This window comes from Saccopteryx leptura, chromosome X, assembly GCF_036850995.1.
Source record: "Saccopteryx leptura isolate mSacLep1 chromosome X, mSacLep1_pri_phased_curated, whole genome shotgun sequence".
NCBI lineage: Eukaryota > Metazoa > Chordata > Mammalia > Chiroptera > Emballonuridae > Saccopteryx > Saccopteryx leptura.
In genome coordinates, this window is record NC_089516.1 from 39,529,950 (window position 1) to 39,553,938 (window position 23,989).

Consider the following 23,989-nt stretch of genomic DNA (forward strand, 5'->3'; position numbering starts at 1 on the left):
ATTTTGAGATAATTTTTGTATACTGTAAGTGGTTCAGGTCAAGGCCTTTTTTTTTTCCTACAAAATGTCCAATTGTACAAATATCACTTGTAGAAAAAAAAACCTGTCTTTTCTTTGATGAATTGCTGTTGCCCCTTTGTCAAAAATCAGGTAGCTGTACTAATATGGATCTAACTCTGGAATCTATTCTGTTCCATTGATCTTATATTTCTGTGCTTCCAACTAATACTACCCTGTTTTGATTACTGTAGCTATTTGTAACAGTGATATCAAATAGAATGATTCTTCCTACTTTTTTCTTCTTTCTCAAGATTGTTTGGCTGTTCTAGGGCCTGGGCCTTTTCATAGAAATTTTAGAATAAGTTTTTCTGTGTCTTCATATACTTTGCTGGTATTTCAAAAAGAATTGCATTAAACCTATAGATCAATTTGGAGATAATTGACATGTTGAGCTCCTGAAGATTTTAAAATATTTTTAGATTTTATAAAATAACTAATTGAAGGACACAAACTCTAAATATACAGATTGAGGAATCATCACAAAGTAAATGCAGTTATGTAATCATTACTCAGTTCAAGAAATACAATGAGGGCCCTGGTCGGTTGGCTCAGTGGTTGAGTGTTGACCCAGCATGTGGAAGTCCCAGGTTTGATTCCTGGCCAGGCCACACAGGAGAAGCGGCCATCTGCCTCTCCACCCTTTTCCTACTCCCTTTTCTCTTTCTCTTCCTCTCCATGGCTCAATTGGTTCAATTGTGTTGGCACTCGGGCACTGAGGATGGCTCCATGGAGCCTCCACCTCAGGTGCTAAAAATAGCTCGGTTGCCAGCAGCCCCAGATGGGCAGGGCATCAGCCCCAGACAGGGGTTGCTGGGAAGATCCTGGTTGGGCACGTATGGAAGTCTGTGTATCTGCCTACTCTCACTTAAAAAAAAGAGAGGAAATATAATAAATATCACCCAGAGGATTTAGTCTTAACATAATAGATAGGTGATGAACTCATGGGCCCACTTGGAATGAGGACGCTCTTAAAGAGCTATGTCCTCAAGAAAGGGACTAGAAAATAGCCTTCCTGGCAAAGGCACACAATAAGGAAACTTGTCTATCTTGGCCTGGGATTTGGATGGAGGAGAAAATTCTCCCCTTTACAAATTATTAACCATGTCACTGAGCTTCACGTGAGTTTGTAGTTAAGTCTGTACTACTTATACAGTCCTAGAACCTAAAGCTTGTGCAATTAACAAAAAAATTGATCTCTTTGGGGCATCTGAAAAAAGTAAATACCAATCCTCTCAGTAATAACATGCCTACAAACTGGGATGAACAGGGTTTTCAGAGATAAAACCCAGTTGAACACACAAAAAAATAATTCAAAATAAACAAGAATAAGCAAGCACAACAAATAGTAGGTTTAGGCCTCCATGAACACATAATATAAGAATCTAATAGAATTAATAAAATAAGGGTGTTAAAACTAAGGACATGAAAAAACAAAAAACATAAGATACTACTGAAAAAAACCTGGCAGATATGAAATAAAGTCTTCTAGAAAAAAATAATGCAGTAATTTGAATTAAAAAACTCAATGAGTTAAACAGAGATTAGACACTGTTGAAGAGAAAATTTAGCTGGAGACAGATCTTAGGAAATTACTCAGCAAGTAGCATATAGAGTTAAAGAGAAAAAAAGAGGCTAGGATATGTGGAGGACAGAATGAGGTTAGAAATTAAGGTTGCAGAAGGCATAAATAAGGGTAAAGGAGGGGGAAAAGTATTATATAACTGCCTTGCCTCCTCAACATTTTCATTGGAAATATATCCAAAATGTAATTCCTGTTCTTCCCTCACCAAACCTGCTTCTTCCCTGGCCTCTGTCATGTTAGTATATGGCAACTTCATCAAGCCAAAAACCTTAGGTAATCTCTGATACCTCTTTTTCTCTCATAACTCATATCTAAGCTGTAGGCAAATCCTGTTGGCTTTCCTTCAAAATATTTGCAGAATCTGACCACTTTTCACAAATTTCACTGCTACCACCTTGGCCAGAATAATTTCTCACTTGCAAAATTACAATAGCCTCCAAATCTATTTTATCTCATCTGTTGCTTCCCTACAGTCTAATCTCAGGGATCTTTTACAAAATATGTTGGAGATTTTCACTTTAGAGAAGTTGGAGAAGACATACTTTTTCTTACTTTGTCCATTCAATACAGCTACATACCTTGGATATTATATATAAAACAAATATAAGACTTTGAAATGTAAAGAGAAGGCAAATAAGCATTGGAATCTGAGAAACAACAAAGTGATATATTCCTTGGTTTTCTTGTTGCCTCATACATCCTAAACTGGGTATGGAGAAGGTGGAAACCCACAAACATCAAAAGTCCCAAGAAGGCCCTGGCCGGTTGGCTCAGTGGTAGAGCGTCGGCCTGGCGTGCAGAAGTCCCGGGTTCGATTCCCGGCCAGGGCACACAGGAGAAGCGCCCATCTGCTTCTCCACCCCTCCCCCTCTCCTTCCTCTCTGTCTCTCTCTTCCCCTCCCGCAGCCGAGGCTCCATTGGAGCAAAGATGGCCCGGGCGCTGGGGATGGCTCCTTGGCCTCTGCCCCAGGCGCTAGAGTGGCTCTGGTTGTGACAGAGCGACACCCCAGAGGGGCAGAGCATTGCCCCCTGGTGGGCGTGCTGGGTGGATCCCGGTCGGGCGCATGCGGGAGTCTGTCTGACCGTCTCTCCCCGTTTCCAGCTTCAGAGAAATAAAAAAAAAAAAAAAAATAATAATAATAAAGTAAAAAGTCCCAAGAAAAGCATTTTTTCTCTATCCAAAGGACCAATAAATGGTAACCTAGTGACACAAAACTTTTAAACAATGACTGTTCTACTCCAGCCAACCCCAGAAAAACTATGACTCTACCAACAAATAAGAGCCTAGAGTAGACTCTGGGCTGTGTTGAGAGACTCCAACCTCTCTCCATCCACCGCAAGGTGGTATCAGAGAAAGCCAAGTGAAGAACCTAGGCCTTTACTCTGTCCTGGCAGTAATGAGGTGGAGGCATCATATCTTTCCCTGCCAGAGCTTTCTCAGAAGGTGTCAACTCAAGGTCCAAAGTCTCATAACATAATATCCAAAATGTCCAGTTTTCAATTAAAAAAAAAATCACTGATTGTACTAAGAACTAGGAAAATCTCAAATTGAATGATAAAGAGATAACAGGTGATAACAGCAAGATGACACAGATGATAGAATCATCTGACAAGTGTTGTAAAGGAGCCATCATAAAAATGCTTGAACAAGCAATTGCAAACTCATTTGAAACAAATGAAAAAAAATACAAAATCTCAGCAAAGCAGTAAAAGATATGAAGAAGAACTAAGTGGAAATTTTAGATCTAAACATAAACTCAATGGATGCATTCAGTGGCACAATGAAGACAAATTTAAAAATAGTAAAAACACTAGAACATAGAAATGATGCAGTCTGAACACAGTTTTTGGAACTGGTAAGTGACTCCAGCAAGACTACAGGGATACAAAGTCAACATACAAAAAATGTATTTCTATATACTAGCAATCAACACCTGGAAGCTGAGATTAAGATAATGTAAATTAAAAAATGTACAGTCACTAAAAACTGTAATGCTTGTATGTAAATGTAACAAAACATATTAGACTTATATGTTGAAAACTATAAAATGCTGATGAAAGAAATCAAAGAAAATATAAATAAATAGATGTTCTGTACTCATTGATACAACACAGTGAGGAAGGCAGTTCTTCCAAATTGGAAGTTTAATATAAGTTCGTAGCAAATGCAGGATAATATAAGTTCCTAGTTTAATGCAGTTCCTAGCAAAGCTCCCAGCAAGATGTTTTTGCAGATAGACAAGATTATTTTAATATTTATATAGAAAGGCAAAGGAACTGGAATAACTAGTGGGTTGAATGTTGGTCCCCCAAAAGACATGTCTACTTCCTAACACCAAAAACCCTGTGACAGAATTTATTCAGTAAAAGAATAATTGAAAATGTGATTAAGTTAAGTATCTTCAGATAAGATTATCTTGGATTATCTCAGTGAACTCTGAATGCAATCACAACTGTCTGTAAGAGACAAAAGAGAAGGCAGACAAAAGATATACCATGTGAAGATGGAGGCAGAGATTGGAGTTATATAGCCACAAACCAAGGAACACCTGGAGCTACCAGAGCTAGAATTTTCTCTTGAGCCATCAGAAGGAGGACAACCCCACCATCATCTTGATTTCAGACTTCTGGCCTTCAGGACTGTAAAAGAATACATTTCTGTTGTTTAAGCTAACAAGTTTGTGATAATTTGTTATGGCAATTCTGGCAAACAATAGCTAAAACAATTTTGGAAAAGAAAAAAAAAGTTGAAAGAATTATTCTACTTGACTTCAATACACTGTATAGCCACAGTGATCAAGACTGTTGTTTTCTTGGCTCCAGAGGTCCCTTCTGACAAGTGAGCAGTTCCAGCCTCACACCAGACTCCCCAACCTAGGATTTTAGTGCCAAGAAGAGAAGTCCCCATAACTTCTGGCTGTGAAAACCAGTGGAGATTTTGGCTGAGTGAGATGGAGGGCTACTGGAGTCCTAGGCATTCCTCTAAAAGGGCCTGAGCATTGACTTACTTGAATTCACTTGGCTCTGAGCTTCTGTGCTGGGACAGCAACTTTAAAGGAACCAAGGACATACAGGAGGAACTGAATTGTCTGGCTTCAGGACAAGGGATGAAGATGCAGCTTTCTCTCAAGTGGTGGCAGAAGCCATTGTTCTTTTGCAGTGTCCTCCCCTGCAGGAGAAGATGAGGGCCATGTCTGAGTCTCCATTAACCTGGCTAACACTGATTGCCCCATCTTGGTGATTCCCTGATATGCCACCCCACCCAATATGTGGGCTCACCTAAACTGCTTCCTGTGGTGTTCCCGTAAAAACAGTATGTCTTGGCTCATTCAGTTAACTTTCCTAAAATTTCCTGAAGGTCCACAAACTGCAATCAAACAGCATCTGGCCTCGGCATGCCCTGTACTTATTGCTAAGCGGCCCCAGGCCCAGCGCTGGCAGTTGCTGGCCTCGGTTTGCAGTTGGTCTCTCTCAGGCACCTTCAAGACCAGCACAAGTGGCAGGCACTTATGGATTGCCTTATAGGTCCTGTTGGGTGGCAAGGCACAGGCAATGTCTGACCAGGACATTGGTATGCACCTCCCAGGAGGCCCCAGAGTCAGCGCACACAGTGGACAGCTTCAGACCACACCAGACCTCCACCCAACCACCTCTACAAGGTACATATTTAAGAGGTGAACTCGGAAAGCACCAGAGCCCCACTGAAGCTAGTCCTGCTCTATTGGGTGGGCACTTGCACAGCATCTCCTCTGCTGTTGTTGTGGCCTGTCATCACAGTCAGTTGACATGGAATTTGATTCTTCCCATTGACTTGCCAATAGCAATTAAGGCTGAACTATTAACAGGAGGATGCACACAGCCTTCACAAGGAGCATACCTGGATTTTCCCCCTCAGGTGACCAGGGAGGCTGCACCACAGCATCCCACAAGACAACTACTATGTAAGACCACTCTACCAAGCCTGAAATTTGTAGCAGCTCTACCTAATATATAGAAACAAGCCCAGGAACACAAACAAAATGAAGATACAAATGTGTCCCAAATGAAAGAACAGAACAAGACTCCAGAAAGACAAAAATTAAATAGGATGAACAATCTACCAGATGCAGAGTTCAAAACACTGATTTATAAGGTTACTCAATGAACATAGGGGAAAAATAGGTCAACTCAGTGAAAGCATCAACAAAGAGATGGGAAACATAAAAATGGAGATGGAAAACATAAAAAAAGAACCAGTCAGAAAGAAACAATGCAATAAATGAAACAAAGAATACAATACAAAATATTAACAGTGGATTATATGAAGAAGAGGGTCAAATCAGTAATTTGGAAGATAAGGTATCAGAATACACCCAATCAGAACAGCAAAAAGAAAAAAAAATCCAAAAAATGAGGATAGTTCTAGGGGGCTCTGGGATGACAACAAGCATACCAATATTTGCATCATGGGGATGCCAGAAGAAGAAAGAGAGCAAGGAATTGAAACAATAGTGAATTAGATTTCCCTGATTTAGAAAAGGAAAATTACAAGTCCAGGAAATGCAAAGAATCCCAAACAAGATGAACCCAAAGAGGTCCAGACCAAGACACATCATAATTAAAATGCCAAAGGTTAAAGATAAAGAGAGAATTTTAAAAGCAGCAAGAAAAAAAAAACAAAAAACCCAGCTATAAGACTGTCAGCTGATTTAGCAACAGAAAGTTTGCAGGCCAGAAGGGATTGGTACAAAATGTTCAAAGTGATAAAAAAAAATAAGGACCTTACAAACAGGCTAATTCTACCCAGCAAAGCTATCATTTAAAATTAAAGGACACTCTGATCTGATCACTGGTGACACAGTGGATGGAGTGTTGATTTAGGACACTGAGGTCACTGGCTTGAGGGCAGGTTCACCCTGGCTTGAGCACAGGCTCAACAGCTTGAGTGTAGGACTGCCAGCTTGAGCATGGGATCGTAGACATGATCAAAGGTCGCTGACTTGAGCCCAAGATTGCTGGCTTGAGCCCCTTAGTCAAGGCACATATGATAAGCAATCAATGAACAACTAAAGTGCTGCAACTATGAGTTGATGCTTCTCATCTCCCTGTCTCTGTCTCTTGCAAAACAAACAAACAAACAAATAAAAAACACCAGAATCAAAGGACAGATATAAATAGCTTCCCAGAGAAGAAAAAGTTAGAGTTCATCATCACCAAACCAGTATTATGAGAAATGTTAAAGGTTCTTTAAGAAGAAGAAAAAGAAAAAATGATTAGAAATATGTATAATAGCCTGACCAGGTAGTGGCACACTGGATAGATCATTGGACTGGGACACAGAGGACCCAGGTTCGAAACTGCGAGGTCACCAGCTTGAGCGCAGGCTCATCTGACTTGACTGTGGGGTCGCTGGCTTGAGCATGGGGTCATAGACATGACCCCATAGTCGCTGGCTTGAGCCCAAGGTCTCTGGCTTGAGCAAGGGGTCACTTGCTCTGCTGTAGCCTCCCGGTCAAGGCACGTATGAGAAAGCAATCAATGAACAATTAAGGTGCCGCAACAAAGAATTGATGCTTCTCATCTCTCTCCTGTCTGTCCCTATATGTCCCTCTCTCTGTCACAAAAAATGAATAATATAATGGCAATAAACCAATACCTATCAAAAATTACTTTAAGTGCAAATTGATTACATGCTCCAATCCAAAGACACAGGGCGGCTGAATGGATAAGAAAACAGGGCCCATACATATGCTATCTACAAGAGACTCTTTAGATCAAGAGACACACAGTGACTGAAAGTAAAGGGGATTGAAAAAGATTTCATGAAAATGGGAAAAAAAATGGGGTATCAATACTTTTACTAGGCAAAATAGACTTTAAAAGAGGCTACAACAAGAGACAACAAGGGACCCAGCAATCTCACTTCTGGGCATTTATCTGAAGAAACCAAACAGTAATGGGAAAATACATGTGCAAAAAAAAAAAAAAAAAAGAAAAGAAAATACATGTGCAGTCATATGTTCACTGCATTATTTACAATAGCCAAGATATGGAATAAACCAAACTGCCCATCAGTAGATGAATCGATAACAAAAAAGTGACGTATATATACATTGGAATAATACTTGGCTATAAAAAATGGAATATTGTTATTTGTGATAACATGGATGAACCTGAAGGGCATTGTGTCAAATGAAATACGTCAAAGAAAGACAAATGCCATATTATTTTACTTACATTTGGAATCTAAAGAGCAAAGTAAGCTAACAAAACAGGAACAGACTTGGAGACACAGAGATCATTTTGACAGTTGTCAGAATGGAAAGGATTCGGGACATTGGGTGAAGGGATTAAGAAACACAAATTGGTAGTTACAAGATAATTATGGGTATGTAAAGTATACCATAGGGAATATAGTACTATTGTAATAACTATGTATAGTGCCAGATGGCTACTAGTTTTATTGAGGTGATCACTTTGTAAATTGTATAAATGTTTATTCACTAGGTTGTATACCTGAAACAATATAATACTGTATGTCAGCTATAATTTACAGAAGTTATTTAGAAACATGAAGACATTTCACTGAAGAGAATATATGGATGGAAAATAAACACATTAAAGATGTTCAATATCATTAGCCATCAGAGAAAATGAAAACTGTCCTCTACACCTATTAGGACAGCTAAAATATGACAATACCAAATGCTTACAAAACAGAAGAAAATGGATATGTAATACATTGCTGGTGGGAATGCAAAAATGGTACAGCCACCCTGGAAAACAGTTTTTCAGTTTTCCAAAATACTAAACATACACTTATTATATGACCCAGCAATTCCTCTTCTAGACATTTACCCTAAAGAAATGAAAACATATCTGCACAAAATCCTGTGCACAAATGTTCATAGCAGTTCTATTTGTAATAGCTCAAAACTGGAAATGATCTTTTGATACTCACAACTTGTATGGACATAAAGGGCATTATGTTGAGTCAAAAGAAAATAAAAAGGCCAGTTCCAATAGGTCACATAATGTATATCAGTAGGTAAATGGTTAAGCAAACTGTGGTGCATCCATGGCATTGAATACTACTCAGCTACCAAAAGTAGTAAACTATGGATGCATGCAACAATTTGGATGGGTCTCAGCATCATTGTGTTGAAGAAAAAAGGCCAATCTTTAAATGTGATATACTGTTGATCCCACTTATATAATATTTTGGAAATAACAAAATTATAGAAATGGAAAAAAATATTGGTTGACAGGTTAGGAATGATAGTAGGGAAAGTAGGGAGTGTAACTATAAAAGAGAGGCAAGAGGGAGATCTTTATGGAGATGGAAGAGTGCTTCATCTTCGTTGTGATTACATGAATATACACATGATAAAATGATAATATCCAACGGTGCAAAAACATCAAATTTCTAGTCTCTTTTCTCTCTCTCTCTTTCTCTCTTTCTCAGAACAATGTAATATTGTCTATAATTATGTAAGATCTACCCATTAGAGGAAACTAGATGAACATGATACCTTTCTGAACTGTCTTTGCAACAGTTCTTATAATTTCTAAAAAAAATTTTAAAATATGAGTAAAATCATATCATTCCTTAGCTCAAAATTCTACAATGATTTTTCACTTCACTCAGAGTAAAACTAAATCCTTATCTTCCCAGGCCTTAGCTGTTACCCCTGTCAACTCTTTGACCTCTTCTTCACTGTCCATTTAGTCTAACCACACTGGTCTCCTTGCTGATCCTTGAAAGTACCAGTCACATTTTCTTATAGCTGGAAATATATAACCCTCAGTTCTAGGAATTTTATTTTAACTTTTTAATTTTTTTTTTTCATTTTTACCTGTTCTTTGTAGGATCCCTACTATTTGGAATTTAGTATACATATATAATTTGGATATATTTTCTGGGAGATTTCAAACATATCATCTGACTCTTCTAAAAAGTTTTTCATTTCTGTGAATATATTTTTAATTTCCAAGTGCACATTTTCTGTTTTAAAAATAGTATTCTGTTTTTATTACATGGATATTATTTTATCTTATTCTGAGGAGTGGTTAATAGCTTTTAAAAAGAGGTTTCCTCTTCCTGCACAGTTTCCTTCAAGTTTCTTCTCATCCTTCTTTATCTTTCATGTTAGAGACTTTCTTCAGGTGACTGATAAACTCTTTTGAACATATTTCCTTAACTCCTGTTGCATTATAGGATTCCTACCTTTATGCTCTGAGCCTCCCATTTTGGAGATTCTCTGTGTCACCCTTTCTTAGAATAATCCTTGAGCCTGGACAGGAAAGAGAAATCACTAGTTCACAGAATGAGGAGGGAATCTGTATATCTAACTGCTTCTTAAACAGACTTTTATGCAGTCCTTCTGTTTCAAGCATTGCATTCATCGCCACTTCCAGATGTAACTGAAGTATTCCAATGGCCTTTTGTACAAAAATAGAAAAAGCCAATTTTAAATTCATAAGAAATTGCAAAGGTCCCTAAATAGCCAAAACAATCTTGACGAGCAAAATTGGAAGAGTCACAGTTGCCTATTTTATTTGTTTCTTATTTATTTTATTTATTTATTTTGCAGTATGTAAAGGGAGAATTTATTTGCCATGCAGGAATACACTTAGAAGAGATTGAGCAGGCAAAGAAAAAGCCTTGGAGATAGGTTCAGGAAATTAGCTGAATGGAATGAGCTGCCTCTGTCCACTGCTCCCCTAGTTGCAAGTCTTGAGGGGTCCCTTAGAGCTTAGGAGAAAGAAAAGCAAGGAAAACATGCCTAAGAGGAATAAGAGGAGAGAAAGAAGGGGGAACAAGAAGGCATGAGTGTGCTCCTGGGAGGGAGAGCACCACAATTTCCTACTTTAAAAGATAACGCATGCCTGACCAGTGGTAGCACAGTGGATAGAATGTCAACCTAAGACACTGAGGTCCCAGGTTTGAGATCCTGAGGTTACCAGCTTGTGCACGGGCTCATCCGTCTTGAATGCAGGCTCACCAGCTTGAACGTAGGATCATTGATATCCCATGGTCACTGGCTTGAAGTCCAAGGTTGCTGACTTGAACAAGGGATCACTGGATCGGCTGGAGCCCCCTGGTCAAGGCATGTATGAAAAGCAATCAATGAACAACTACAAGTGCCACAACTATGAGTTGATACTTATCTCTCTCCCTTCCTGTCTATCTCTTGGAAACAAAAAACAGTAATCAAAGTAGTGTTGTCCTGGCATAAATATAGACATAAAAATAACAGAATTGAGAGTGCAGAAATAAACTCATAACATCTATGGTTAATTCAACAAGGGTCCAAGACCATTCAACTACAATAAAAGATGCTCTTCAACAAATGGTGTTTGTACAGCCAAATATATACAAAAAGTAACCCAAAATGAACCAAATAACTAAATGTAAGAATTAAAAATATAACTGTTAAAATAAGAGTGAAGCCTGACCAGGCAGTGGTGCAGTGGATAGAGCGTTGGACTGGGATGCAGAGGACCCAGGTTCGAGACCCTGGGTTGCCAGCTTGAGAGCAGGCTCATCTGGCTTGAGCAAAAAGCTCACCAGCTTGGACCCAAGGTCGCTGGCTCGAGCAACGGGTTACTTGGCCTGGTGAAGCCTGCGGTCAAGGCACATATGAGAAAGCAAGCAATGAACGACTAAGGTGTCGCAACGAAAAACTGATGATTGATGCTTCTTATCTCTCCCCATTCCTGTCTGTCCCAATCTATCCCTCTCTCTGACTCTCTCTGTCCCTGTAAAAAAAAAAAAAATAGAAAAGAGTGAATCTTTATGATTTGGCAATGGATTCTTAGATGTGACACTAAAAGGACAAGCATCAATAAATTGGCCTTTATCAAAATTAAAAGATCTTATACATGAAGGTACAGTAAGAAGAAAGTAGAAAAATCACCTATACAATGAGAGAAAATGATCGTAAATTATATATCTGATAAGGGGCTAATATCTAGGATATATAAATAACTTTTACAGTTCAACAGAAAGACAACCAGATTAAAACATGGGCTCAAATAGACATTTCTTCAAAGATATACAAATGGCCAACAAACACATGAAAAGACACTCAATATCATTAGTCATTTTGTTATTCCAAATCTAAACCACAATGAGATGCTACTTTACACCCACTAGGATTGCTATAATTGTTAAAAAAAACAAAACAGAAAATAACTTGTTGGCAAGGATATAGAGAAATCAGAACTCTTGTATATTGTTATGAGAATAAAATGGTGCAGCCCATGTAAAAAAGAGTATGGCAGTTCCTCAGAAATTTGAACAGAGTTACCATATGACTCAGCAAAACCACTCATGGGTGTATGCCTCGCCCGGTTCAAAACAGGTACTTAAACAAATGGTGGTACATGAATATTCATACCAGCACTGTTCACAATGGCCAAATATCCATCAACAGATGCATGAATGAAAAATGTGTTATATCAATAAAATGGAATATTATTCAGCCATAAAAAGGGAGGAAGTACTGAGACATACAACACAGGTGAACATCACCTTGCACCACTCAGTATATAATCATATCTTCATTTGCCACAACCTACTCTCCCCTCCTGTTATCTAAACCTCATCCACTACTTGCACTTAATTCCCTTCCTGCATTTTGAAAATCTTGCTTTAATGATTACTCCCTTGTTGCTATAGTAAAACCTTTCCATCTCTAATGGCTCCATCTCACAAGTATTAAAATACACTTATGTGTATTAAAAAAAATAGTTGATGTGGAACTGTCCTCATTTCCTTACTATTGGTGCACTTCTAAAACCATGTCATTTTGGTTTGGTCTCCACCACTCCTAAAAGTGCTCTTGATAAGATTAATGACCAATAGGTTAATAAATTCAGTGGCCACTTTTTAGTCTTCATCTCATTGACTTCTCATCAGAATTCAACATAAAGCTTATCACTCCCATTTTAACCACATTCTGGCTTTATCATAATTGACTTAGCACTCCTGGATACTTTTCTGAGTATATTTTTGACAGCAAAATGACAGCAAAATTTTACTATAAGCAATCACTAAACACAAAAATTCCTCAGAAATATCTTCTAATCTGCATTTTATGCTTTCTTCATAAGACATTTCACACACATCTATGGATTTAAGTACTACCTGTGCTATTTTTAAAAAAAATGCTCGTTATAGGAAATTCAAGCAATACAGAAGAGTACAGAGAAGAAAGAAAAAAAACCTTAAAATGCCACACTCCTAAACAACCATCAAGATTAGATGAACATCATTTTAGACATCTCTCAGTGCATGAGAAAATGTTTATAAGTTCTCTGTAGGAAGATGCATTAGTGATCAATTTTCTTCCATCCCTGTGGTTGTGATTTTCTTCAAACTAGGTGTTTAAACCTGTCTTTGCATACTGTATGCCTGTTTACTATTTGGCTTTACTAAGTTTGCATAATAGCCTACTTTTTTTTATCTTGCTCATACTTAAATGTAAATCTGTCTTTGCTCTACAATGGGTGAATTCTCCCACCTTCATACTTTTTTAAAAATTTATTCATTTTAGAGAGGAGAGAGAGAGTGAGTGAGAGAGAGAAAGAGAGAAAGGGGGGAAGAGCAGGAAGCATCAACTCCCATATGTGCCTTGACCAGACAAGTGCAGGGTTTTGAATTGGCAACCTCAGCATTCCCAGGTTGATACTTTATCCACTGTGCCACCACAGGTCAGGCAATACTTACTTTATTTGAAGAAAACTTGCCCCCTTCTCAAGACTACACTATAAGCAGTTTGTCTAGCTGTCCATCTCAGGGTACCATCTCAGGGTTTGCAGAATGGTGGTAATAGTGGTCGTGGTGAATAGTCATTGGGAGGGTCTGGGTTCTACCACTTTTTAAATTTAGAGGATGAGGTTCCTTTTTTGTTTTGTTGTGACTTGGTGTGATTTTTGCTGGATTTTGCTTTTTTTCTTTTGGGTTTATTTTGTCAGGCATTGGAGGAGGGAAATTCTGTGATTTGACTTTATGCCACCAGGTTTTCCCTGGCAGGTGACAGCATGATTTATATTTCCAATCTAGAATTCTCTTTTCCTCTCTAGGTCCATATAACCAAAAGTCATAGACATCCCCTTTTTATGTTTAGGCAATCACTGTCCTTGGACTGCTTGATAATTTCATGCTCAACCTTTCCCATACAGCTATTTTAGAGATTCCTTGATTTCATGGAGGAAATAAGAACTGATCTAAATTAGCAATAGTGTTCACAATTCTTAGTTATTAATTGACTTGAGTATAGGCATGCAAGGGAGGCTAATGTGATATAATAGGAATTCTAATAAAGAAATCTTCCCTTTCTAGACAAAATGACAAAGCCTCAAAGAAAGAAAACCCTTTCTTGCTTTTCCCTTCCTGTCATGGACTTGGATTCCTTGAACAGCATTTGTGACCATGAGGAGAAAAGTCAAGAGAATGATGGGACTGTCAGCATTGACATTTTAATTTTTAAAATATTTATTTTATTGATTTCAGTGAGAGAGGAAGGGAGAGGGCAGGAGAGAGACAGGAATATCGAGCTGTTGTTCTATGTGCCCTGACCGAAGATCAAACAAGCAACCTTTGTTCTTTGCTTCAGAACGATACTCTAACCAACGGAGCCGTGTGGCCAGGGCAGTATTGACATTTTAAATCCAACAACCACTTTTATCTAGGCCTTTGGTTTTGTGAAAGTGTAAGCCCCATTTATGTAAACTATCCCTTGTTGGGTATTCTGTTGTCATCTGCATTGGTATCAGCAGGCAATTACTGCACACATCTCAAAATGAACATCAGTGAACTCCTATCCCTTCCACTAAACTTGATTCTCATCCAGCCTCTTACACCTTAGTATCTTTTACACCATCCACCCAAGTGACAAAATATATGAGTTTCCCTTGAGCTTTCCACTCACACCCCAACATTCTATCACCAAACTCTGTCAATTCCATATCTTAAATATCTCTTGATATCCAAGATAATGGTATAGTAGGTGGATGTTAGTCACCACCTCACAGGAAAAAAACTGGAGTTACAACTAAATTTAAGAACAATCATCCAGAATAACCAAGTCAAGACTGAATTAAGAGGAGTCTTATAACCAAGGATTCACTGACAATGCCCCATAAAGATTGATATGAAGGGTGGAGATGCAAGAAGGGCTGGCCCCACTTTTTAAGCAGTGGCTGAGTTTCTGGGGTTATATCTCTGCTGCAGAGATATCCCCCTGAGCAGTGTGGGGCCAAAATCTGAAGCCCAGATCCCCAGCCTAGAGCTGGGGAAGATGCACCCAGATAGCATTTAGCTGTGAAAAGTAGCAAAGTTTCTGTGTGCAAGAATGAGACGGGTTTGCAGAGACATGGGCAAACTCTTAAAGGACCAACACACAAAATCTCATTTGCAGCCACTTACCCTGGTCTTTAGTGAAGGGAAGGCTGAATGTACTAAAGTTTCATAAGGAAAATCTGGGATTTGGGGCTCCTGGGAGAGATACAGGGTGAGGAACAACTACCAGCATTCCTGTGTTGAGTTACTTTTCCACTACAGCAGTCATCACCTTTCTTAAGTAGAGCACTCCCCTTTGTATGGCACCAGCCTTGAGGAAAGCAATTGCCTTAACCTCTAGACTTCCTCTAACCCCACTGTGTGAAGATTAGGCCCTGCTGAGGAGTCATTTGCCTTCGCCAGGGAGTAGAGGTCTAGACAGAAACAGAGATGACAGGGATTCACTTGCCTGGCTTTGAGGCAGGGGCCCTTTCCCCCAGTTGCCATGAATCTGACTGATGCTTCCCCCTCACAGGAGATTCAGTAGAACCACTATCCTGGCTGTCAGCAGACCAACCATCCGGGCTCCAGAGGTCCCACCTGTCAGACTCCTAGTGTCTCTCTACCCTGCTAAAGTTGAGGCAAAATCTGGGACAGATTGAGAACTGTTGCTCAGAGGTGGGGGAACACCCACCACCTTTCCTGAAGCCTCATCAGCATCTCCCCTTGAGGTGATATCCACTAGTCCTATCTTCTTGACTCCACCATGGGCTCATTCATTGCCTGAGCCTAACAGGCAGCCAGCAGTTGGAGGCAGCCAAAGGCAGATCTTGGAGTGCCTTGTGACTTTTGCTGACCTGCCCCCAGGCCCAGTGCTGGTAAAAGCTTGATGTGCAGCTTTGTCCTTCCAGTGCACACCTAAGCCCAGCAGAGGCAGACACAAACTGTGGATTGCTTGTAGTTCTAAACAGGTTGCAAAGGGCCAGTCACAGGCAACATCTTACATTGACCTGCATCAGGTTTCCTTTCAAGAGGCCCAGAACCAACAAACCTAGTGACTACCTTCAGACAATATCAGAGCAGGATCCAATTAGCTTCACAAGCAGCATAACCAAAGGGAGAGCTCATCAGGCACCACACCCAGCTGAGGTGAATTCTACTTCCTGTGGACAGCACCTACATAGGAGCTTGCACATTCTGATGGAGGTAGAGCCTCACAGTCAGTCAGCCTAAGGGTTGATCTCATGCACAAAAAGTCAATAGCAATCCAGACTCAATTGCAATAGGAGGGCCCACATAACCCAAACAGAGGACATTCTTCGAGCACACAGCTGAAGGGATCAAGGATATTGCACCACTAAAACTAACAGAACATTTACTACATAAGGTCACCCCATGAAGACTGGAAGTCATAGCTGATCTATCTAATACATAGAAACAAACACAAAGAGGCAACCAAAATGGGAAGAAAAAGAAACAGGCCCCAAACAACATAACAGGAGAAATCTCCAGATAAAGAGCTAAATGAAATGTAGATAAACAATTTATCAAACATAATGTTTAAGCAATGATTATATGGATACTAAATGAACAAGTGAGAACTTCAATAAAGAGCAGAATATAAACACTATAAAAAGGAACCAGCCAGACATAAAGACTATGGTATCCAACATCAAAAACACACTGGAAGGAAAATGCATTAGTTTTGAAGAAGCAGAGGCTAGAAACAGCAATTTGGAAGACAAGGTAGAAAAAATACCCAATCTTAGCATCAAAAACAAACACACACAAAAAAAACCCCAAAAGAAATAACCCAAACCCAAACAAAAAAACAAAAAACCCCATAGGGTTTAAAAAGGATGAGGATATTTTAGGGGATCTTTAGGATAACACGAGGTATTAAATATATCTGTATCATAGAGTGCCACAAGGAGAAGAGAGGAAGCAAGGGGTAGAGAATCTATTTGAAGAAATAAAGGCCAAAAATTTCCCTGGTGAAGGAAAAAGACACACAAGTCCAGGAAGCACAGAGTACCAAATAAGATGGACCCAAAGAAGTACACACCAAGACATAATTAAAATGCAAAGGTTAAAGACAAAGAATCTTAAAAGCCACAGAGAAATACAGTTACCCACAAAAGAACTATAAGACTGTCAGCTGATTACTCAACACAAACATTTCAGGCTAAATGGGATTGGCATGAAATATGCAGAGTGATGAAAACCGAAGACCTTAAACCAAGACTACTTTACCCAGCAAGGCTAACATTTAAAGTTGAAGGACAAATAAAGAGCTTCCCAGACAAGTAGAAGCTAAAGGAGTTTTTTTATCATCAGACTAGTATTACAAGAAATGTTAAAAGGCCTGTTTTAAAAAGAAAAAGAGGTGGGGGAGGAGGAGGAGGAAGAAGAAGAAACACAAAGGATCACAAAAGAAAAAAAAATAGCAATAAGCATGTACCTATCAATAATTACTTTAAATATAAGTCTTAAATTCTCCATTCAAAAGACATAGGTTAGTGCCCTGGTTGGCAAATGTGGCTCTTTGACCCCTTGAGTGTGGCTCTTCCACAAAATACTACATGTGGGCGGTACCTCGATAAGGAATGTACCTACCTATATAGTTTACGTTTTAAAAATTTGGCTCTCCAAAGAAATTTCAATGGTTGTACTGTTGATATTTGGCTCTGTTGACTAATGAGTTTGCCAACCACTGGAGTGGAATGGATAAGAAAGCAAGACCCATGTATATGCTGCTTATAAGAGACCCACCTCAGAATTAAAGATACATACAAACTAAAAGTAAAGGGATGGAAAAATATATTTCATGCAAATGGAAATGAAAAAAAAAAGGGCTGGGGTAGTAACACTTATGTCTGACAAAATAGGTGTTAAAACAAAGGCTATAGTAAGACACAAAGAGGGATACTACATAATGATAAAAAGAGCAATCCAACAAGAGGATATATAATGTTTACCTTTGTAAACATTAACACACCCAATATAGAAGCACCTGAATACGTAAAGCAAATCTCAATGGACATAAGGGGAGAAATTGACAGCAATACAGTCATATTAGGGGATTTTAACACCCTATTGACATAAATTTTCCATACAAAAATTCAACTAGGAAATGGCAGCCTTAAATGGCATAGTAGATCAGTTGGATTTCATTGATATATTCAGAGCATTTTACCCCAAAGCAGCAGAATATACATTCTTTTCAACTGCACATAGAACATTTTCTAGGGTAGACCACATGTTAAGACACAAAACAAGTCAAAGTAAATTTAAGAATACTGAAATTGTATCAAGCATCTTCTCTGACTAATAGTATAAAAACAAGTCAATCACAAAAAAAAACCCCACACAAAGACATGGTGGCTAAATAACAAGTTACTAAACAATGAATGGCTTAACAATGATGTCAAGGGACATTTCAAAATATACCTTGAAACATATGAAAATAAGAATAAAACAACCCAAAATCTATGGACCACAGTGAAAACAGTCTTAAGAAGAAAATTCATAACATCACAGGGCTACCTCAAAAAACAAGATAAATCTCAAATGAACAGTGTTTAAGTTTACACTTAAATTTGAAAAATAACAGTAAGAAAGAAGAAAGGAAATAATAAATATCAGAGCAGAAATAAAAAAGAATCTAAAAAACAATACAAAATATCAATAAAACCAAGAGCCCATTCTTTGAAAAGATAAAACGGTATTTTTTATGACAGAGACAGAGACAGAGAGAGGGACAGATAGGGACAGACATACAGGAAGGGAGAGAGATAAGAAGCATTAATTCTTCATTGAGGCTCCTTTGTTGTTCATTGACTGCTTTCTCTTATGTGCCTTGACTGGGAGGCTGAAGCAGAGTGAGTGACCGCTTACTCAAGCCAGTGACCTTGTGCTCAAGCTGGTGACCTTGGGGTTTCAAACCTGGGTCTTCTGCATCCCAGTCTGATGCTCTATCCACTTCTCCACCACCTGGTCAGGCAAAGATAACTAGTATTCATAAACACTTTTTTCTCTCTTAAGTCAGTTGCTGCCTTTAATTAACATTGACATTCTGTATTTTTTTTTTACCATGACATTCTTAAACAGAATAGAACAAGGGTCGGGAACCTTTATGGCTGAGAGAGCCATGAATGCCACATATTTTAAAATGTAATTCCGTGAGAGCCATACAACGACCTGTGTATGTTATGCATTATCCAATAAAAATTTGGTGGTGTCCCGGAGGACAGCCGTGATTGGCTCCAGCCACCGGCAACCATGAACATGAGCAGTAGGAAATGAATGGATTGTAATACATGAGAATGTTTTATATTTTTATTATTTGTGTTTATTAAAGATTTGTCTGTGAGCCAGATGCAGCCATCAAAAGAGCCACATCTGGCTCGCGAGCCATAGGTTCCGACCCATGGAATAGAACAATGTAGATAATTTCCTATCATGGTCTTAGCTAAATTATGGGCTCATTTATAAGTAAATGTTACATCCTATTACCTACATATATGATTCATAGTCAACATTCAGAGAGTGAGATAAAATCAAGGTAATTTTTGTCTCACATCCTGTACCTATTTTCTTTTTTTTAAATTAATTTTAATGGGGTGACATTTAACCAGACTCATCGAGAAAAAAAGAGGATTCAAATAAATAATATCAGAAATGAAAGAGAAGTAACAACTGGTGCAAAACAAATGCAAAGTATTGTTAAAAATATTACAGGCCCTGGCCGGTTGGCTCAGCGGTAGAGCGTCGGCCTGGCGTGCGGGGGACCCGGGTTCGATTTCCGGCCAGGGCACATAGGAGAAGCGCCCATTTGCTTCTCCCCCCCTCCCCCCCTTCCTCTCTGTCTCTCTCTTCCCCTCCCGCAGCCAAGGCTCCATTGGAGCAAAGATGGCCCGGGCGCTGGGGATGGCTCCTTTGGCCTCTGCCCCAGGCGCTAGAGTGGCTCTGGTCGCAGCAGAGCGACGCCCTGGAGGGGCAGAGCATCGCCCCCTGGTGGGCAGAGCTTCACCCCAGGTGGGCGTGCCGGGTGGATCCCGGTCCGGCGCATGTGGGAGTCTGTCTGACTGTCTCTCCCCGTTTCCAGCTTCAGAAATACAAAAATAAAAAATAAAAAAAAAAATAAAAAAAATTACAAACTGCTATAGGCCAACAAATTGGATAATCTGGATGAAATAGATAAATTTCTTGAAAAATACAATTTTCCAAAATTGAATCAGGAAGAATCAGAAAATCTGAATAGACAAATTACAGCCAGTGAAACTGAAGCAGTAATCAATAAACTCCCAACAAATAAAATTCCTGGCCTGGATGGCTTCACTGGTGAATTTTACCAAATATTCAAAGAAGAACAAACACTTGTCCTTCTCAAACTATTCAAAAAAATTCAAGAGGAGGGAAGACTTCTGAACACATTTCCCAAGGACAGCATTATTCTAACTTAAAATCAGATAAGAACACTATAAAGACAGAAAATTATAGGCCAATATCCCTGATAAACATAGATGCTAAAATTCTCAACAAAATATTAGCAAACTAGATCCACTAATACATTTAAAAAGTTATACACCATGATGAAGTGGGATTTATTCCAGGGATGCAAGGTTGATACAACGCCCACAAATCAATAAATGTGATACACCACATAAACAAAATGAAGTATAAATATCACATGATCATATTGGTAGACTTGATAAAATTTAGTGACCATTTATGATAAAAATTCTCAGCAAAGTGGAAATAGAAAGAACTTATCTCAATGTAATGAGTCATATATGACAAGTCCATGGCCAACACCTACTTAATGGGCAAAAACTACAAGCTTTTCCCTTCAGAACAAGAACAAGGCAAAATGTCTGCTATAACCACTCTTATACAGCATAGTATTGAAAGTTCTAGCCATAGCAATCAGACAAGAAGAAATAAAAGGCATTCAAATTGAAAAGGAAGAAGTAAACTCATTATTTGCAGATCATATGATATTGAATCATAACGATTCCACCAAAAAGCTATTAGAACTGATAAATGAATTCAGTAAAGTAACAGGATACGAAATAAATATCCAGAAATCAGTTTCATTTTTGTACACCAAGAATGAACTATAAGAAAGGGAAACTTTGAAAAAAATAGCACTTACAATTGCTTCAAAAAGAACAAAATACCTAGGAATAAATTTAACCAAGGATGTAAAAAACCTGCCATCATATGAAAAAATGCTCAACATCACTAATCATTAGAGAAATGCAAATTAAAACCACAATGAGATATCACCTCACACCAGCCAGAATGGCGCTCATCAACAAAACAACACAGAATAAGTGCTGGCGAGGATGTGGAGAAAAGGGAACCCTCCTGCACTGCTGGTGGAAATGCAGACAGGTGCAGCCACTGTGGAAAACAGTATGGAGATTCCTCAACAAACTGAAAATCGAACTGCCTTTTGACCCAGCTATCCCACTTTTAGGAATATACCCCAAGGACACCATAGAACGGCTCCAAAAGGAGAAATGTACCCCCATGTTTGTGACAGCATTGTTCACAATAGCGAAGATCTGGAAACAGCCCAAGTGTCCGTCAGAGGACGAGTGGATAAAAAAGCTTTGGTACATATATACTATGGAATACTACTCAGCCATAAGAAATGATGACATCGGATCATTTACAATAACATGGATGGACCTTGATAACATTATACGAGTGAAATAAGTAAATCAGAAAAAAACTAAGAACTATATGAAACCATACATAGAAGGGACATAAAAATGAGACTCAGAGACATGAACAAGAATGTGATGGCAACAGGGGTGAGGGATGGGGGGAGGGGGGATGGGGAGAAGAAGGAGAGAGGGGTTGGGGAGGGGAGGGGCACAAAGAAAACCAGATAGAAGGTGACAGAATACAATTTAACTTTGGGGGAGAGGTATACAGCACAATCAAATGTCAAAATAATCTAGAGATGTTTTCTCTCAACATATGTACCCTGATTTATCAATGTCACTGCATTAAATTTAATAAATAAATTAAAAAAAAAGAAATCTAAGACACCGCAGAAAGAAAGTGAAGATGCAAATAAGTGGAAGCATATACAATATTCATGGATCCAAATAATTAACATCATTAAAATGTCCATATTACCCAAAGCAATTCATACAGTCAATACAATTTCTATCAAGATATCAATGGTTTACTTCATAGAACTAGAACAAATGTTTCAAAAATTTATATGAAACCACAAAAAACCCTGAATATTGAGAAAGAAGAAAAATGTTGAGGGAATCACACTTCCTCATATCAAACTATACTACACAGCCTTAGTAACCAAAACAATATGGTATTGGTATAAATACAGACATAGAGATCAATGAAACAGAATAAAAAGCCCAGAAATAGACCCTGCTTATATGGTCAATTAATTTTGACCATAGACGCAAGAACATACAATGGGGTAAAGACAGCCTAATCAATAAACGGTGTTGAGAAAATCAAACAGATATGTGCAAAATAAATGAAACTAGACTACCTTCTTATACTATACACAAAAATAAACTAAAATGGGTTAAAGACTTAAATATTAGACTCAAAAGCATAGAAATGTTAGAAGAAAACATACGCAGTAAAATCTCAGGCATTTCTTGTAACCGTATGCTGATATATCTTAGTCAAGGGAAACAAAAAATAAATAAATAAAAAATGGAACTATGTTGTACTGAAAAGTCTTTGCACAGCAAAAGAAACCATCTACAAAATTAAAAGACAACCCACTGAATGGGAGAATATATTTGCCAATACACTGAATAAGGGATTAATATCCAAAATTTATAAAGAACTTATGAAACTCAACACCAAAAAATCCCAGCAATCCAATTAAAAAATGAGCAAAGGACCTGAATAGACACTTTTCTAAGGAGAATATACAGATGGCCAATAGACATATGAAAAGATACTCAATATCACTAATCACCAGAGAAATGTAAATTAAAATCACAATGAGATCTCACCTCACACCTGCCAGAATGGCTTTCATTAACAAATCAACAAACAGGTGCTGGCAAGGGTGTGAAGAAATGGGAACCCTTGTGCACTGTTGGTGAGAATGCAGATTGGTACAGCCACCATGGAAAACAGTATGGAGTTACCTCAAAAAATTAAAAGTTGTTCTGCCTGAGGACCCAGTGATCCTATTTCTGAGTATAATAACTTAAGAATCCCAAAACACTAATTTGAAAAAATATATGCACCCTTAGGTTAACTGCAGTGTTATTTACAATAGCAAAGATCTGGAAGCAGCCCAAGTGTCCATCATAGATGAGTGGATACAAAAGTTGTGGTACATGTACACAATGAAATACTATTGGATTGTAAAAAGAAGAAAATCTTACCTTTTGCAACAGCATGGATGGACCTGGAGATTATTATGTTAAGTGAAATAAGCCAGTCAGAAAAAGACAAATACCATATGATTTCATTCATATGTGAAATCTAATGCACACAACGAACTAACAAGCAAAATAGAGATATACTCATACATGGAGAACAGGCTGACAACTGTTGCAGATGGGCTGATTGAGAAAAAAATAGGAAAAGTCATGAACAACAGTGATAACTGTAGTAGGGAGAGGTGGAGGAGTGTATGGGGAGATAAATGGTGATGGAAGAAGACTTGACTTGGGGGATAAACACACAGTATGGTGTATAGAGATGTGTTGTAGAATTTGACACTGGAACCCGTATAATATTAACCAGTGCCACTCCAATAAATTCAATTAAAAACGATCTCTTCAGTCATCCTATATTTTCTGCACCATACCAGTTCAACTCAGCAGCATTTATTACCTGGAATACTAAAAATGATTTTCACCACATCTCCTCTGTCCCATCTCTAATACATTCTCCAAACCAGCAATGGTGATATTTTTAAAGAAACATGTCTGATTTAGTTTGTTGCCATACTTAATATTCTCTAACAGTTTCCCTCTTAACTTAGAGTTAAATCCAATTTCTTTACAGGACCTAAAAGACTGTAAGTGATGTGAACCTTGCCTACCTCTACAACTTCATAG